The following is an 18820-nucleotide window of genomic DNA, read 5'->3' on the forward strand; positions in this document are numbered from 1 at the left end:
TTAGACCTTAAAATGAAATTGATCAGTGAAAAGAAGGGGGGAACATGTGAAACATTCCCCTAAAATCCAAATTTGCTAAATATGACTGAGTTTTTAATTGCAGTTTTGGGAAACCTAGAATGAGATTTCTTTCCTAGGCAAGCAGAAGAGCGGAAGGACATGTATGGGTCATTGATTTATTCCGGTGGATTATTTAGCGGCATGAGAAATAACGTCATGCATTTTTTTTTCCTTTTCAGAAAACACCAATGTCAAAAGACTTTATTGTTTATTACCAAAACTTTGACGACAGTAAGTACAATGCACTAGTTCTTTTTGACTTCTTTTTGACGTTTTGGCATAATGTAATTATATGATTGTATTTTAATGTTTTAGTGAATTATGGGATGCAATGTTTTAAATCATTGTTTATGAATCTTTTGCTGTGAATCGGACTGAGTCCCTCTGTGGAGGTTGAGAAGACCGGTCAGGCATGTAGCCGGGGGGGGGGGGGGGCTCGGGGGGCTTTGTGCAGGAAGCAAAGTCAGTGTACATAGAGCCACCAAAGGGGTTCGTTCTCTCCACCATCCAGCCATACTTTGGAGTATTTTACATTTTGAAATTCTGGATAAGGGATACTCAGCCTTCTTTCTCTGCCTTTCCAAATTCCAGAGCCAACACTGGCATTGTATTTTGAGTAATCAGCTTGCTCAGTTTAAATTTCAGTTGTATTTAATTCATGTTTTGTTACTGAATCTATGACATGAATATGCGCAACCAAAAAAATCTGCAAAATGCAGAACAGCTTTGTGATTTTCCAAAAGTCATAGATAAAGGTAGAAAGTTTGGTACTTGGTGAAGAGTATCCCTCTCCCCAGACCACATTGAAATATTAAATGGTGTTTGATAGGAGAATAAGGGAAGTATCTATTCATGTCAAGAAAAACAAAGCTGATTATTAGGCTTGGGTAAATTTGTTCATTAGTTTCTAAAATCGTAATTAATTCGGATTAAAATTACCTTTTGATCGAGCCATGCGGGAATAGTGGGAGGAGCAATTCCGAACTGAAACAACTTGCCTGTTGTTCGGAATTATTTTCAGATGTGGCTTTGCACGCTCAGCGATGCAAAGAGGGATGAGGTGGACATGGCTAAGAATAGCTCTTCCTGAAGGCCATGCCCGCAGCAACCTCCAAGGAGAGCTGTGCTTAGCCGTGCCCCCCTCGTCCCTCTGCATGGCAGCTCTCCAGGGAAGGGAAGCTGCAAGATTTCAAAACGAACACTTTTAAAATCTCGCAGCTTCCCTCCCCTGACGAGCTGTCATGCAGAGGGACGAGGGGGGCGCGGCTAAGCACAGCTCTCCTTGGAGGTCGCTGGGGGCATGGCCTTCAGGAAGAGCTGTGCTTAGCTACGCCCACCTCCCTCTGCAATCCATCACCGTTTGTCGCCACCCAAGGAAGGGAAACTGCGAGGTTAGTTTTAAAATCTCGCAGTTCCCTTCCTTCCCTGGTGGCGAGCTGCGATGCAGAGGGACGAGGCAGGCGTGGCTAAGCACAGCTCTTCCTGAAGGCCACTGGGGGCGTGGACTTCAAGAAGAGCTGTGCTTAGCCACGCCCGCCTCATCCCTCTGCATCACAGCTCGCCGCAAGGGAAGGAAGAGAAATTGCGAGATTTTAATGGTTCTAGAGGGAGGGAGGGGCACCTCCCATTAACGAAGCAAATGAAGCGATTCGTATTTCCTGATATTTCCGATCTTTTTTTTCAAGAAAATTTCGGAAATAATCTCAAAATCAAATTGCCAGTGTCCCCTACATCCGAAATGAGTTTTGAACCTTTTTTTTTTTTTGGATCACCCAAGCCTACTGATTATGATTCAAAAGGCATTATCTGAGACAAAGGGCTCGTTCTTGTATTGACTCAGACAGTCCATTTTCATGCCAGAAGTAATTTAATTAGCTATAAATCACCCATGCTTGGCTATGTCAAATCTGATTCTGAATATACTCAGAGCTGGGAAAATATCCTCTGTGATTCCATGTTGTCTCTTTGCAGCATCATTGCTCTTTTGGCCTGGATCTTTGTTAGAAGCAGTTTTATACTCCTGAGCTCTCTTCCTTCTCTTAAGTGGCTGGAAGCTCTTCCTCTCCTTTCCCTAAGATTGTCCCTGCAGAATGGGCTCTAGCATTTGACTGAGCAGGGTCAAGGGCATTTCAAAGAAGGAAGGCCTGCTCTCCAGATTATTTTTTGTCCTGGTCTAGAGAAAATGATCTGTCAGTTGCTGCTAGGATAATAATCCAATCGGCTTTGACTTTCAGATATTTCTCATGGGTGAGGCTGCATGCTGTCTTGGGTTTTAACATGCCTAGTGTGATACGGTAGATAGGAAAGTGAAGGATACATCTGGACAACACCTGAATTTAACATTTGTTATAATCTCAATTGCCACCTTCTTACTGTGAAACTAAACTTAAACACAATTGGAAATAAGAGTGGAGCAGTGAATCCATTCCATGTGTTAATCCAGAGTTTCAGTGAGTTACAATAATAATAATAATAATAATAATAATAATAATAATAACAACAACAACTTTATTTTTATACCCCACCATCTTCTCCCCAAAGGGACTCGGGGCGGCTTACATGGGGACAAGCCTGAGAATCACAGATTAAACACAACAGCATTAAAAACATTCAGATAAAAACACAACACAATCACAACAACAACAACAACACGAAAACGATATCATGGCTGAAAAACAGAATCAGGATGGGTCTAGGCTCAGGTAGTGCAATGAATTCTTAAGTAGAGCTGAGGAAAGGTGCAAAATTCAAGTGTGCCCATCTGGACAGAATACCTCGGCGATAAAGTGTTGAGATTGGTGGAGTGAGCCGAACCAAAGTGCAGGAGCATAGATAGCGTCAAGTCCTTCTCTGGTGGACTGCTTAATCTAAGGCACAAGAGAACATCCAGGTTATGAAGTCCTTCTTTGGTGTCCTGAATCATATTCCTAAACAGACACAGCACTTGAAAAAGGCCACCTTTAAATCTAGCTGAAACCTGGATGGATCTCTCTACCTCTCTCACATGGGAGCTACCTTCAGCCACTAGAGGCACACCAACCATTATTTCTCCTGCTTTTATTAAAAGCCTGTAAAATTTGCTTTATCAATATGGAGCTATTATTACCAGCATAGCTGGAATAATCTTTTGTCAATTTTGTCATGAGACAAGTCAAAAATCTGAAATATTGCCATCTTGCATTATAGATGCAGGTGCAGTTAATGATGATGATGATGATGATGATGATGAGGATGATGATGATGATATGCCAGCACAGTACTTGATGCTTTAAGACAGGAGTCCTCAAACCTTTTAAACAGAGGGCCAGGTCACAGTCCCTCAAACTGTTGGAGGGCCGGATTATAATTTGAAAAAAACTTGAATGAATTCCTATGCACACTGCACATATCTTACTTGTAGTGCAAATACACTTAAAACAATACAATAAATAAAAAAGAAGAACAATTTTAAAAATATAAACTTATTAGTATTTCAATGGGAAGTGTGGGCCTGCTTTTGGCTGATGGATAGGGTTGTTGTTGTTGTTGTTGTTGTTGTTGTTGTTGTTGTTGTGTGTGCTTTCAAGTCATTTCAGACTTAGGTTGACCTTGAGCGAGGGCTGGGTAAATTACCTTGGAGGGCCACATCCAGCCCCCGGGCCTTAGTTTGAGGACCCCTGATCTAAGAGAACAAAAAATAGTCCCCATTGCTTAAATTGATGACTTCAGTCGTTGATGAAAATTCTCCATGGGAATAAATGTTAACACCTTTCTTCACAATAATTTTACAAATTATGTTGTTTGTCAACAAGACTCTAATGCAGTGGTTTTGCTTTTCTTGATTTTCAGATAGATTAACATCAGAGGACACCCCTTCCTCCAGTGTCCAGGCAGCTCCGCCAAAACAGCCGCCAGCACCACCAGTAAGTAAAACCTATACACTACAAGAAATACTTCCATACCAATACTGGTCAAAATGAACGCAGGTAAAGCATAAAGATACCTTACAGTTTAAGCTGAGCTTTGTTGCTGGGCTTTCAATTCATTCATGAGGATGCTTGCCATAGATGCAGGCAAAACATCAGGAGAAAATGCCTCTAGAACATGGCCATATAGCCCAAAAAACCTACAACAACCTAGTGATTCCAGCCATGAAAGCCTTCGTCAATACATTTACACCATGTTTTGTGACCTCCTGGGTCAATTCATGCCCAAGATAGCCTCTCCCCCCCGCCCCCCAATAATATAGAAGGGAACAAAAAGGGACTTCTGCCACTTCTCATTGTTAGGAAAGGGTCCCTCTAGGGTCTAAGATGGAAGAGAAAGGCCCCAAAACACAAAGAGAATGCTCCTCATGCCCCCTAGGGAGTATTTCAGTACACATCTAGTTTGTTGTCTTTGCTGGAGCTGTGAGGCCTACCCTCCAAGGTCTCCTGGGTGTGCTGAATGAAGTGACCCTAGTTCTTCAGTCCCTACCCTGCAATGCTTGAGTTGCTATTCTAGGGCATAATTATTTGATGGTACCCATTGAGGTGAAGCCCATACCCAAGCAGGTTGTGTGGTTGGTCCAATCCCTGAAGCTCCTGGAGAAGTGCTAGCACCCAACATACTAAGGTGCCTTACCCCAGCACTTCATGATCCCCAGGGCCTGCTATAATCAAAAACAGGTCAGCAACATTATGTGAAGCCACTTGAGATCTCAGTGGCTCTGTGCAGTCCTTTAATTAAACTACGATCACTGCATCATCATCATCTTCATCAGGGTCCTGTGGGCTCCTTGTGTTGTCCCTGTCTCTCTAGGGTATCATGGCAGCCAAGATTTGATTATTGATCCTCTATTTGTTAGATACTCTGGGCGCCCTTTTGGGAAGAGGGAATGATGGCTTTTGGAGAGCCTTGGATTTTTATAAGCTAGAACAGGATGGCCACTAAAGTCTAACAATCACCAAACAACCTCAGATGATGGATACCTCCAAGTCAGGAAATTCAGCAGCTGTTGCTTTTTGAAACCCTTGTCATAGAATCATAGAATCAAAGAGTTGGAAGAGACCTCATGGGCCATCCAGTCCAACCCCCTGCCAAGAAGCAGGAATATTGCATTCAAATCACCCCTGACAGATGGCCATCCAGCCTCTGCTTAAAAGCTTCCAAAGAAGGAGCCTCCACCACACTCCGGGGCAGAGAGTTCCACTGCTGAATGGCTCTCACAGTCAGGAAGTTCTTCCTAATGTTCAGATGGACTTTGACAGACCCCCCATTATCTGGCTTTATCTGGCTTTGGCAGCTACGTCTAAGGCGCCTGCATTTAACACATTTGAAAATTACACTGTTGACCAACCTTTTGGCATTAACCACCCACAGACCCTCATTTCTAAGGGCTGCCTCAGTTAGGGTTCTACCCTGGTGATGGATTTTCTCATGACAATGGCGAACGAGCAACAGTGCAATGTGGCTATTGGGGGGTATGATGATGGGGTTTTTAATGCACACTTTGAGTTTAGCCTTAGCTAACCTCCCTCCCACTCTCAAAATGCCCTCTTTGTCTAAAAATGGGTTTAACTCATGAAGAGAACTCTGGTTAGGGGTGTTGAGCCCTTGCTCTAACCTAGCTATTTCCTGTTTGAACTCATATCTCTGAACTGATCTGAGTATGACTCCCTTAGCCTTTATCATGTCCTGGACCTGTAAAGGCTCACTGTCTTTGCAAGCTAAACGATGTATGAGTCTAGCAACTGCTCTCTGAAGACTATGCCACTCCGAAAAACGCTCGAAACGGTGTGGTTCCAGGCAAGATCTTTGGCCCAACTGAATCTCTGTGGTCGTCTTGCAGGCCTTTATCTCTGGAACAGACTCTGGCAATTCTATGCTTTCTGAGGGAGCAAAAACAAACGGAAAGTTGACATCTGTCAAACATTTGGGACCTGTTAGCCAACTGGAACATAAAACACGTTGAGCTGAAGCTCCTCTGGAAGCGATATCCGCTGGGTTGTCGCTGGTGCCGACATGATGCCATTGGCTAGGCGCAGAACTAGATAGAATGTTGTTGATTCTATTAGCCACGTATACCTTAAATCTTTTGGTTGTGTTGTTGATGTAGCCAAGCACAACCGTACTGTCTGTGTGAAAATGAAAGTCTTGAAACAAATCTCCTATTTCTTGCTGTATGATGCGCCAGAGCTGGACTGCAAGAACTGCTGCACACAATTCCAGCCGGGGTATGGAAGTCCCCATAGGAGCTATTTTGGCTTTTGCCATGATGAAACCAATGTGGCAAACATCCTTGTCCCTTTGCCGCATGTATCCTACAGCCGCTATGGCTCGCTCAGATGCATCACAGAAGATGTGAAGTTCTGTGGTAGGTTCTATCATCGTCTTGCAGGGAACAAATTGTCTGGGAACTGTGATGGTTTCTAGTCCTTCAGCTTGGGAAGTCCAGTCTGCCCAAGCTGCTTTCACTGATGGGGTCAGCTCCTGGTCCCATCCTGTCTTTTCTTGAATCACCTGCCTGAACAGAAGCTTAGCAGTGATCAGAACAGGGGCAGCTATGCCTAAGGGATCGAATACCCCGTTGATGACAGAAAGCATCTGTCTCTTAGTGCTCACAAACTGAAATTTGGACGCTCTCAAAGAAAGATGGTCCGTTTTCACATCCCAGAGAAGCCCTAAACTAGACTGGGAACTTAACTCTTTAAATAACTCACAAACATTGCTTTCCGCCAGGTCTTCTGAGGGAAAGGCTTGCAAAATTTGTCTGTTGTTGGACAGCAGTTTGTGCAGGCGAATGTTGGCACCCTTTAACAAAGTCTGCACCTCGTGTACTATTTGGATGGCTTGATTGACAGATCCAAAAGAAACCAAAAGGTCATCTACATAGAAATTGTGGTTGACTATGCTGGCGACCTCGGGACTAAACAGGTGACCAAACTCGTCTGCAGTTCTTTTGAGGCAGTAGTTTGCAACGGCTGGAGACGGGTTGTTTCCGAAGACGTGTACGCGCATCTGGAAGACTCGAACGTCACTCAAATTCTGGGTGTCAGCATACCACAAAAACTTGAGGTACCTGCGATGATCAGGGCGGACTAAGAAGGCATAGAACATCTTGTGGATGTCCGCAATGACAGCAAACTCCTTTTCTCTAAATCTCAAGATGACGCCGAGCAAACTGTTTAAGAGATCTGGTCCCTTTAACAAAACATTGTTAAGTGAAACGTCCCGACATGTGGCACTGGCATCAAAAACAATTCGGACCTTATCAGGCTTTTGGGGATGCGTGACTTTATGGAATTGTAAAAACCAATGTTCTTCCCCGTCCTCACCTTGGTTAGAGGCCTCTGCATAGTTGCTCTGAAACATGTCCTCCATAAAGCCAACGATCTGTTCTTTAACTTTGGGGTCTTTTTGCATCTTTCTTTTTAGAGACCTAAGTCTCTTTTCTGCCATGTGCCTGTTGTTAGGCAAAGTGGGCCTATTTAACTTAAAGGGCAGAGGGGCTATCCAATTTCCCTTTGGACTTCGAGAGACTTGAGAGTTCATGATGTCCAAGAACCTCTGTTCGTCCTTTGAGAGTGCTGTGGCGTCGTCCCTCTCAGACTGAGACTTCGAAGATGGAGGAATACTCTGGCGTTATTCCTTGACAGTAAACTGAGATGTGGCTCAGACAGCTGTGCATGATCGTGGGACGTCCACCTTTAAGCACGTGTGCTTGCTTGGAGTCCAACGATGATGGAGGGTGCATCTTGTTTATGCACACTGGGCCTATAACTGTCCAGCCCAACGGCAGCAGTTGTGCAATAGGCGCACCAGGAGGTCCCTTAACTTGGTCATTCACGCAGAACAAGCTCGGGCAGTCCGAACCAAGCAAAAGGGCAATGTCCACATCTGGCGGAAAAGGTGGCATGGCATTCTTCAGCCTTCGCAGATGAGGATGGGCCTCCACAACTTCTCGGGTAACAATTTGCTTTTTGTTCCGAGGGATGGATGAACACTCAATGAGGTCTATCAACTTGAACTGATTCTTTTGGTCGCAAGAGGAAACAACAAAACCGGAAGCTACGCGACCCTGCAACTTCTTCCTTCCCACACACGTTGACATAGTGTAGTCGACCGTCTTGGTTTTTAGGTTGATCATATTGGTTTGTTTTTTCAATGTGCAACAGAGAGGTGTGGATCTCTTTCCACACTCAACCCCTGTGGCAGCCTTGGGTGGTATAGGTCTTCTAAATACATAAATCAAGGTGATTTGGAAGTCATTCTTCTCACTGCTTCCACTGGGACATATTTCCACGCAAGGATGCCTGGGCTTACAGTCTGATATTCACATCTATTTTGCATAAATTGAAAGATTTCCATGGCAGACGGCAGCAAATGCTTCAGGAGAGTAACAAAAACCTCTAAGTGTCTTTTCATTATTCTGATATTGTCTGCTTTGTGTCTTGCATTTATGCGTGTCAGTGGCATTCCCCAAATTAGAAGTGACAATTAGCACGGAGCATTTCCAATGTTATAAAGTGATGTCCTGGATGGCATAACATGAAAGGCATGACACAGGATATAAATAGCCTTGCGATAATCGAATATAGAACTGACAGATCCTCTTGTAACTGATATCCCAAAATGCTTTCTGGGTTGACAGTTTTGGCAGAATCATTTGCCAGCTTTTGTTGCTACTGCTGCATGGATGTATATATGCCTTCAAGGCACCTGGCAACTTATGGTGATCCCTTGATTCATAGGGTTTTCTTAGTCAAGGAATACTCTGAGGTGGTTTTGCCTGTTTCTCCCACTGAATCATAGCATGAAATACCTGGTATTCATGGCTGGTCTTTTGTCCAAATATTAATATTAATGAGGGCTAGCTTTGCTTCACTTCCAAGTTAAGATAGATCTGGTTCCTTCATGGTATTTAGGCTTTGGTGATCACATTTAGCTATATTTTGGAATGTATCTGTGTTGTAATCTGGTTCCTTGAGTATACTAATCAGGAAAGAAATTAAGTTTAAAGATTTACCATTGAGACTGTAAAGAAAATCATTAAGATGTGCTAAATAGGCTTTTTTTCAACTTTAATAAGGAAAAACAGTCCCATTTTGTAAAGTACTCACAAAAATCAAATTAATATTAATTTTATTCAGTATGGGAATTTTAATTTCTATAGCAAGAAAGTTAATTTCATTTTTAAAGGAAACCCACTAAAAAAGAACATGTATGGGTCATTTATTTATTCAGATGGATTATTTAGCGGCATGATAAATAATGTCATGCATTTTTTTCTCTTTTCAGCCCATTCCTGCCCCAAACAGGACATTTTATCCTTATCGCATCATTGATAAGAGTAAGTACAATGCTTGGGACCAGAAAGGTTATGGATTTTGTTTTTTTTATATTTTTCTGGATATTTGAATGCCTGGATTTGCACATATGTACATAATGAATTACTTTTGAGACAGGATCAAAGACAAGGCATGAAATTAATTTCTATCATTTATTACAATGTTTGCAATAAATTTGTGCAGGAAGCAAAGTCAGTGTACATAGAACCACCAAAAGGGTTCGTTCTCTCCACCATCCAGCCATACTTTGGAGTATTTTACATTTTGAAATTCTGGATAAGGGATACTCAGCCTTCTTTCTCTGCCTTTCCAAATTCCAGAGCCAACACTGGCTTTGTATTTTGAGTAATCAGCTTGCTCAGTTTAAATTTCAGTTGTATTTAATTCATGTTTTGTTACTGAATCCATGACATGAATATGCACAACCACAAAAAATCTGCAAAATGCAGAGCAGCTTTGTGATTTTCCAAAAGTCATACATAATGGTAGAAAGTTTGGTACTTGGTGAAGAGTATCCCTCTCCCCAGACCACATTGAAATATTAAATGGTGTTTGATAGGAGAATAAGGGAAGTACCTGTTCATGTCAAGAAAAACAAAGCTGATTCTGATTCAAAACGCATTATCTGAGACAAAGGGCCAGTTCTTGTATTGACTCAGGCAGTCCATTCTCATGCCAGAAGGAATTTAATTAGCTAGAAATCATCCATGCTTGGCAATGTCAAATCTGATTCTGAATATACCCAGAGCTGGCAAATTATCCTCTGTGATTCCATGTTGTCTCTTTGCCGCATGTTCTAACAGTCCATTGCTCTTTTGGCCTGGATCTTTATTAGAAGCAGTTTTATACTCCTCGGCTCTCTTCCTTCTCTTAAGTGGCCGGAAGCTCTTCCTCTCCATTCCCTAAAATTGTCCCTGCAGAACGGGCTCTAGCGTTTGACTGAGCAGGGTCAAGGGCATTGCAAAGAAGGAAGGCCTGCTCTCCAGATTATTTTTTGTCCTGGTCTAGAGAAAAGGATCTCCCAATTGCTGCTAGGATAGTAATCCAATAGACTTTGACTTTCAGATATTTCTCATGGGTGAGGCTGCATGCTGTCTTGAGTTTTAATATGCCTAGTGTGATACAGTAGATAGGAAAGTGAAGGATACATCTGGACAACACCTGAATTTAACACTTGTTTTAATCTCAATTGCCACCTTCTTTCTGTGAAACTAAACTTAAACACCATTGGAAATAAGAGTGGAGCAGTGAATCCATTCCATGTGTTAATCCAGAGTTTCAGTGAATTACAACAACAACAACAATAATAATAACAACAACAACTTTATTTTTATACCCCACCATCTTCTCCCCAAAGGAAGTCGGGCGGCTTACATGGGGACAAGCCCGAGAATCACAGATTAAACACAACAGCATTAAAAACATTCAGATAAAAACACAACAAAATCACAACAACAACAACAACAACATGAAAACAATATCATGGCTGAAAAACAGAATCAGGATGGGTCTAGGCTCAGGTAGTGCAATGAATTCTTAAGGAGAGCTGAGGAAAGGTGCAAAATTCAAGATTCGGGGATTCCGAATCTGTTCATTCCAATCCAGGTGTGTCACTGATGCCTATGATACCTAACACTTCTTGGCTATTCAAAAAGATCATTGCTTAAATTGATGACTTCAGTTGTGTATGAAAATTCTCCATGGGAAAAAATTTTAACACCTTTTACAAATTATGTTGTTTGTCAGCAAGACTCTAATGCAGTGGTATTGTTTTTCTTGATTTTCAGAACCCGAAACATCAAAGCAGGGTGAAGTAGGCCAGCTCAAAAGAACACTCGCTCCACCTGTAAGTAAAACCTACACTACAAAAAATACTTTGATACTAATATTGGTCAAAATGAAAGTAGGTAAAGCATAAAGATACCTTACAGTTTTAGTTGATCTTTGTTGCTGGGCTTTCAATTGATTTATTCATTTGTTTGTGCAATTGTGAGTTTTAGGGAACAAAAAGGGACTTCTGCCACTTCTCATTGTTGGAAAAGGGTCTCTCTAGGGTCTAAGATGGAAGAGAAAGGCCCCAAACTGCAAAGAGAGTGCTCCTCATGTCCCCTAGAGAGTATTTCAGTACACATCTAGTTTGTTTTCTTTGCTGGAGCTGTGAGACGTACCCGCCAAGGTCTCCTGGGTGTGAGGGCGTAGCCTTCCAGATGACAGACTAAAGTTGCTCAACCCTGTTTTACAAGATGGTTAGTTGGCTTCCGCTTTTCTGTTGTGTTGATTTGCCATAAAGCTCCTCTCAAAATGCAGTGAGAACTTATGGGATTTCTAAATTTATCATGTGCTAATTTTTAAAGGTGGTTGGTAGGACCGGCTAAATTGTTCACTGTGATTCTCTGTATCCATATATTGCTACTAGAAGCAACCCAAATTAAATGTGAGCAAAAGTGAAAGTTCCTTCTCAGCCCCATTTTGGCATAGGTGAATCAATATGTTTTCCCTTCCCCTTCTCCTTCCTTCCTTCCTTCCTTCCTTCCTTCCTTCCTTTTCTTTTAATATACCAGAGCTCTTTTTCACATTTCAAAATCTTTCTAATTTTGGGGAAAAAATATCATTAAATTAAAACTCCCACTGAAATAGAGACCAGTATACATTGTCTGGTCAGAAGGACTCTATTCTTATCCAGGATGTATACATGTAAGGAATACAGCATCCGAATCAAGGAAAGTAATGGTGTCACGATACTGACAAACTAGAATACTTTTAGAGGAGAGGGGGAAATGGCCAATAATATAGAAACCAAGCTCTACAAGGAATGGCTTAAGTACTTTGATACGTAGTTTATTTATTTATTTACATCACTTATATCCCGCCCATATCAGCCCGCAGGCGACTCAGGGCGGTCTACATATCGGCACCATGCCATCAATATAATACAAAAGCAAAAACAGTTAAGTGCAATTATACAAAAAAGACAGTGCAATGACAATTCAAAAAGAGCTATATCCTCTCATTCCAATCCTCGTCCATTCCAGTTTAATGAGAAGATTGAGAGCTGATAATGATCGTCATGTTGAAATATCAGAAGGGATATAACATAGGAGGTGGAACATACTCACATGAAAAACAGCAGCTCCTCCTTCTCTATTTATTTATATTCCAGCTTTCCCCCAGTTCCTGAACCGAGGTAGTTTACAACAATTGATATGAATGTGAAAATAATCAAAACTGAAAAAATGAAAACCAGTGACAAACATAAACTATTAAGAAAGCAAGAAACAGAAAAACAAGCACATCCAGTAATAGGAGACCTGACTCCTTCCCCCATCGAAACAACCAATCCATTGAACCAAAAGATGGAAATAGCAAGACAAACTATTCCACTTAAGTATTAGAAATAACTTTCTCATAGTAAGGACTTGTTTTCCAGTGGAACGGAGTGCGTCAGAAAGCAGTGGAGTGTCCTTCTTGGGATATCTTTAAGTAGAGCTTGATCGGCCATATTGGGGGTGATTCAATTGTGTGTTTATTTGTATCAGACATTCGGACCAGATAACCCTCGGAGTCCTTTCAGGCTCAATGATTCTATGAAATAAAATGGGGCAATTTGTTTTTTACTTTATCCCACCTTCTATTTTTTAAAAGTCTTATTTGACATAGTCACCTAGACCCATCAAGGGTTTTTGACTGTCATGCTCAAAAAGAGCTTTAAGATATTCCTTTCTTTTTAAAACTCAATTTCACAGTGGACTTTGGCATATTTCTGCAGCATCTCAGAAACAAGTTCCATCTATCAAATCAGTCCACTTAGAAGTGAAGAATGGGAAATTTCAGTCCTGGCAGCATGTAAAAAAATGAAATTGCTAAGGATGCTTTAGATAAATCAGACCAAGATGAATCTTAGTACCTGTTGTTGTTGTTGTTTTTATTTTTTACTAAACAACATTGTTAGATGCGAGCCAAAATGATTCAGAACATGATCTAGGAATCCAGCCTACAGAGAATTACAGTAATCAATTGTACCCATAACAAAAGGACAAGGTCTCCAGTGGGTAATGTTCCAAAATAGAGAAAACAGCTTTTGACATGGACCGTTTAATGTATTCCTTATAGGTTGTTAAAATCAACAACTACACTGAGATTCTTGACAGAACTGGTAGATAATAATCGGATATTGGCCATAGCATTCACAAGAATCAATAAGCAATTCTGACGGATATGTCAGTAGCATAATACTGACACCGGAGTTCATTTTAGGATCGTTGGCGATACAAGGTGTAACACTTGCTTATGATACAACCTTTCAGTAGGGAATAATCTTGTTCTCACTCACAGCCTTTAGCTGTCTGGTACAAACATCTGGGAATGTATTCTGCTGCCTGTCATTCAGGAGACGTCAAACCGGATTTCATTATTGGCTCCTCCTCTAAGTACAGACAAACATATCTCTTTCTCTAAGAAGCTTTATCTGGGCAGCTGTCTGTCATTCATATTAACTATACATGCAAACCCTGTGCTATTAGAGCAGTCCAATAGTGAGCAACAAGGGGGGAAATCCTGAACCATTACAACAATGTCCTTTAGTTTACACACGTTGTTATGTTGTTATCCACATTTTGGCAAAGACATGTGTAAGCTGAAAAATTGTAATGTATGTAGACAAATTCATCAACTTTGCCCTTTAGATTTTCTGAGGCTAAAATCATGTATCAGTCCTTTACAAAAGTGGAAAAACGATTAATCAATCTTAGCTATATTTTGCTATAGATAATATCAGAGTCTATAAGCATCTTCTCTTTATTACACTTCTAGAACAGATTTTTGTTTTTGTGGAGATAGGAATATTGAGAGCACTTCCCAAGTGATGCACAGATCATATTAGGATACAACAATACAAAAGCCTTTATTGGCATAACATGGCAGAGAGTATAAAACATAGTACACGTAATAAAAAGGGCTTCTCATTTGCTACACATTCAGTTTGCAGACTTCATTCAGGAATCTTGCCACTGAAAGGCAGCAGCTAAAGTCCTGGCAATTTAAAAGCAAAATCACTTTGTCAGAATCGCTGCGGTTCTTCAATGAATCTATGGCTTGTGTTAGCAGGCTGGATCTTAGCTCCTGGTAGAGTGGACAGTGCAGGAGAATATGCGGTATGGAGTCTAGCTGTCCTGTGCTGCAGAGACAGACCCTCTTGTCCAGGGGTCCCCAAACTACGGCCCGCGGGCCACTTCCGGCCCGCCAAGGGCCCTGATCCGGCCCGCGGAGGAGGAGCGCCCCCCCCCCACACACAGTGCCCCTCCATTGGCTGGCTCACGCTATCCGTCAGGCCCGATGGACAGCGCGAGCCAGCCAAGGGAGGCTGCTCCGCATGGTCTACTCGCGTGTAAAGCACCTCGCGAGGTGCTTTACGCGCAAGTAGACCACGCGGAGCAGCCTCCCTTGGCTGGCTCACGCTGTGCATCGGGCCTGATGGACAGCCTGAGCCAGCCAAGGGAGGCTGCTCCGCGTGGTCTACTTGCGTATAAAGCACCTCGCGAGGTGCTTTACTCGCAAGTAAGCCGCGCGGGCCAGCTCCTCCCTTGGCAGGCTCACGGTGTCCATCGGGCCTGAGCCAGCCAAGGGAGCCTGAGCCAGCCAAGGGAGGCTGCTCCGCGTGGTCTACTTGCGCGTAAAGTACCTCGCGAGGTGCTTTACATGCAAGTAGACCACGCGGAGCAGCCTCCCTTACTCGCAAGTAAGCCGCGCGGGCCTGCTCCTCCCTTGGCAGGCTCACGCTGTCCATCGGGTCTGATGGACAGCCTGAGCCAGCCGAGGGAGGCTGCTCCGCGTGGTCTACTTGCGCGTAAAGCACCTCGCGAGGTGTTTTACTCGCAAGTAAGCCGCGCGGGCCAGCTCCTCCCTTGGCAGGCTCACATTGTCCAAGGGAGGCTGCCCTGGTGCTCCATGCAGTCATGCTGGCCACATGACCTTGGAGGTGTCTACGGACAACGCTGGCTCTTCAACTTAGAAATCCAGATGAGCACCACACCCCAGAGTCAGACACGACTGGACTTCATGTCAGAGGAAAACCTTTAACCAGGAAAATCTTGGAAGATCCAGGGTGGGAGAAAGAACTCTTGTCTGTTGGAGGTAGGTAGGAATGTTTCAATTGGCCACCTTGATTGCCATTTCATAGCCTGACAGTTTTTAGGGAGAATCCTTTGTTGAGAGGTGATTAGCTGGCCCTGATTGTTTCTTGTCTGGAGTTCCCCTATGTTTGAGTGTTGTTCTTTATTTACAGTTATAATTTTAGATTTTGTTCAGACTAGAAATAGGAAGATTTCCCATTCTCTGCTCCTGGAATTACTGCCTAAAGAGGTCTAGAAAGAACCCCCTCTAAGAGTCCTTCCACACAGCAAAATAAGATATGTGCAATGTGCATAGGAATTTTTTAATTGATTTTTTTTTAAAAAAACTATAGTCCGGCCCTCCATCGGTCTGAGGGACAGTAAACTGGCCCCCGGTTTAAAAAGTTTGAGGACCCCTGCTCTTGTCGCTCGGGAGGCCATTGAGTCTTCCTCTATGGAGCGGCGATGGCATGATGTTAAATCTAGCCAGCATGTAGGCTCTTCTGTAAGAGGGGTTGGTGAGCTCTGTGATGTAAAAGGCTGGATTTCCCTGTGTGTATGGAATTGCCATGTTAATGGGTGAGCAGGATTTGTTTGCCAAGCTCAACAATTGGTTGTGGTCCCTTTCTAGCAGCCTCCTTTTGATGAGGGTACAAATCTCGGGAAAAGATAGTAGGGTCAGGAAATCGCTGTCATAGCCCAATTCCCCGATCTTTGCTAGGACAGTTGAGCACCATTTGGAGTGGTGGAGTTCGCTCAAGGTGAGTTGAGTCAGAGAGAATCAGAAAATACATTATGCAAGCTTTTGAAGAAAGACAAATCTGAGTAATAAATAATATCCATGTACTTGCTAAAGGAAAAGGCTTGCATAGGCTGTGCTCTAACAATAAAAGCAGAACAATGAAAAAGGTGGTCAGTCGTTTTGCCTATGTCTTATCCATCTCAGCTTCTCCCCTTCCTTGTAATTCTTTTCTTCCTTAACTTTCTTCTCTATCGCCTGATAAAGTAGGGTGAACACAAATATATATATTCTCCTTGCAATATCAGTTCCCTTGTAGATTCAAGGAGATGATCACTAAAAGTGAGTGTTTGGTCAAGATACTTAATGGGCAAAAATGGAACTTTTCTATGTCGTCTGCTGAATGAAGTGACCCTAGTTCTTCAGTCCCTACCCTGCAATGCTTGAGTTGCTATTCTAGGGCCTAATTATTTGATGGTACCCATTGAGGTGAAGCCCATACCCAAGCAGGTTGTGTGCTTGGTCCAATCCCTGAAGCTCCTGGAGAAGTGCTGGCACCCGGCCCGTAGCCAGGATTTCGATTCGGGGGGAGCTGAGTTTGATTTGGGGGGTCTGAGTCTATGTGAAATAGGGTCTACCCTAGCAAACCTTTTGTTTTGTTACCCCAATACCCCCATACATATGAGATATATTGAGCATAGTGATCAGATCATGATATGAATAAACGTAACAATTAAAATAATGTACCAGTAAGGCCTTTTCGCGGACCACCATGAGAATTCCAGGAGGGGCTCAAGCCCCCCAAGCCCCCCAAGCTGCCCCCCCCCCCCCGGCTACATGCCTGGCTGGCACCCAACATATTAAGGTGCCTTACCCCAGCACTTCATGATCCCCAGGGCCTGCTATAATGAAGAACAGATCAGGAACATTATGTAAAGCCACTTGAGGTCTAAGTGGCTCTGCGCAGTCCTTTAATGAAACTACGATCACGGCATCATCATCATTAGGGTCCTGTGGGCTCCTTGTGTTGTCCCTGTCTCTCTAAGGTATCATAGTAGCAAAGATTTGATTATTGATCCTCCATTTGTTAGATACTCCGGGCGCCCTTTTGGGAAGAGGAAGTGATGGCTTTTGGAAAGCCTTGGATTTTTATAAGCTAGACCAGAATGGCCACTAAAGTCTAACAATCCCCGAACAACCTCAGATGATGGATACCTCCAAGTCAGGAACTTCAGCAGCTGTTGCTTTTTGAAACCCTTGTCTTTTGATTCCATGCTGCCTTTTGGGGAATGAGATGAAATGGCAGGACGCAAGTCAGCCAAGAGCTATTCCTTTACACGTAACTTCAGGTGATGGGGGAGGCCGACTGAACTACTGGAGTTCCAAAGGCCAACCCACAATGCTCTAAAGAGGCCTCGTGCCGTAATGTGGGCATACACTTTCCCTTCGCTCTCTCTAGGAATTTGCACAAACCCAGAGCCCTCTGAACTCAGCACTTTTATCGTTCTGTATGGTACTGTTTTTATGATGTTATGTTTTATTGTGATATGTTTTTATTTGGGTTGGTTTTGATGCTATCTTATTGTCCTGTCCCTTTGTAAGCCATTCCAAGTCCCTTAGAGGAGATGGAGGCAGGGTATAAAATTATTATTATTATTATTATTATTATTATTATTATTATTTAGGTCAAATATCCCCCCCCCCAAAAATAATGATAAACTGGACATTGGGCCTTATAGAATCCAAACTGGGTCTGCTTCAAAGCTATGACTCAACAGCTTGATGTACTCCCAAGTCTGATCCCAATAAAAATGGCAGGTATCAGCAGGATGGCTGACATCTCCCCATCCTATGAATGCCCACTGTGGTCTCTCCGGGCTTATAGGTCTGTGGAGGGGCATGGCCTTTGACTATTCAGATATCTCAACACACTTCTAGATGTCATGCCAGAAATCTTCCCATTCCCAAACTGGGACACTGAATGTCAGCCAATCACCCCATGGTGAAATCTGTAAAACGTCACCGCAGCATCACCATGTCCCCATCTTATAGCTAGCCAGCCAGCCAGCCTTCAAGCTATTCATTGCTTGTCTGCTCACTGGTACGGCATGTTTTCTGACCCAGCAGGGCTCTTATGTTTGACGTCATGTCAGAGAGCAGACATGGGCTTGGACATGAGACAGAGTGTGTTTGATTCTATAAAGGTGAATCTGAAAGCTTTTATCTAGAAAATACAGGTCTGTTTGTGAAGATATTTCAGAGACAATCAAGTCTTTCAAAGAGTGCCAAGAAAGTCAGGTGTCCAGTATGACAGAAAAATCAGGCAGCTATGAATGGGAACTAGAAAAGTAGAAACCAGAGAGAGAGCTTGCATAAGCTTGGCTCCTACAGCAGGAGCCCTGCCCAGGCTCAAAGTAGAGATCTGCTAAAGTCCACTGATGATGACCAGTTCTAGTATATGAGGCCAATTCTCTGGGAGAGCTGAGCCAGACACAACTGCCTCCTGTTGAGCTGCTAGGCCAGGGAATGGATAAGCTCTTACTCCTTTCTGAATCCCTGGAGACGATGGACAAGTGATAAGATATAAGGTAGAGCAAAACTATTTG

The 18820-nt window shown here is 43.0% G+C and overlaps 1 long non-coding RNA gene across 1 annotated transcript; it reads left to right on the forward strand.

Annotated features, from left to right (window-relative positions):
• The first annotated feature begins 236 nt into the window (after positions 1-236).
• Positions 237-11210, forward strand: LOC137095931 (uncharacterized). The gene is made up of 4 exons (XR_010909079.1): positions 237-291; positions 3889-3962; positions 9319-9370; positions 11156-11210. It is a non-coding gene; the product is annotated as an uncharacterized lncRNA (long non-coding RNA).
• The last annotated feature ends 7610 nt before the right edge of the window (positions 11211-18820 follow it).

This window comes from Anolis sagrei, chromosome 1 (assembly GCF_037176765.1).
Source record: "Anolis sagrei isolate rAnoSag1 chromosome 1, rAnoSag1.mat, whole genome shotgun sequence".
Taxonomy (NCBI): Eukaryota; Metazoa; Chordata; class Lepidosauria; order Squamata; family Dactyloidae; genus Anolis; species Anolis sagrei.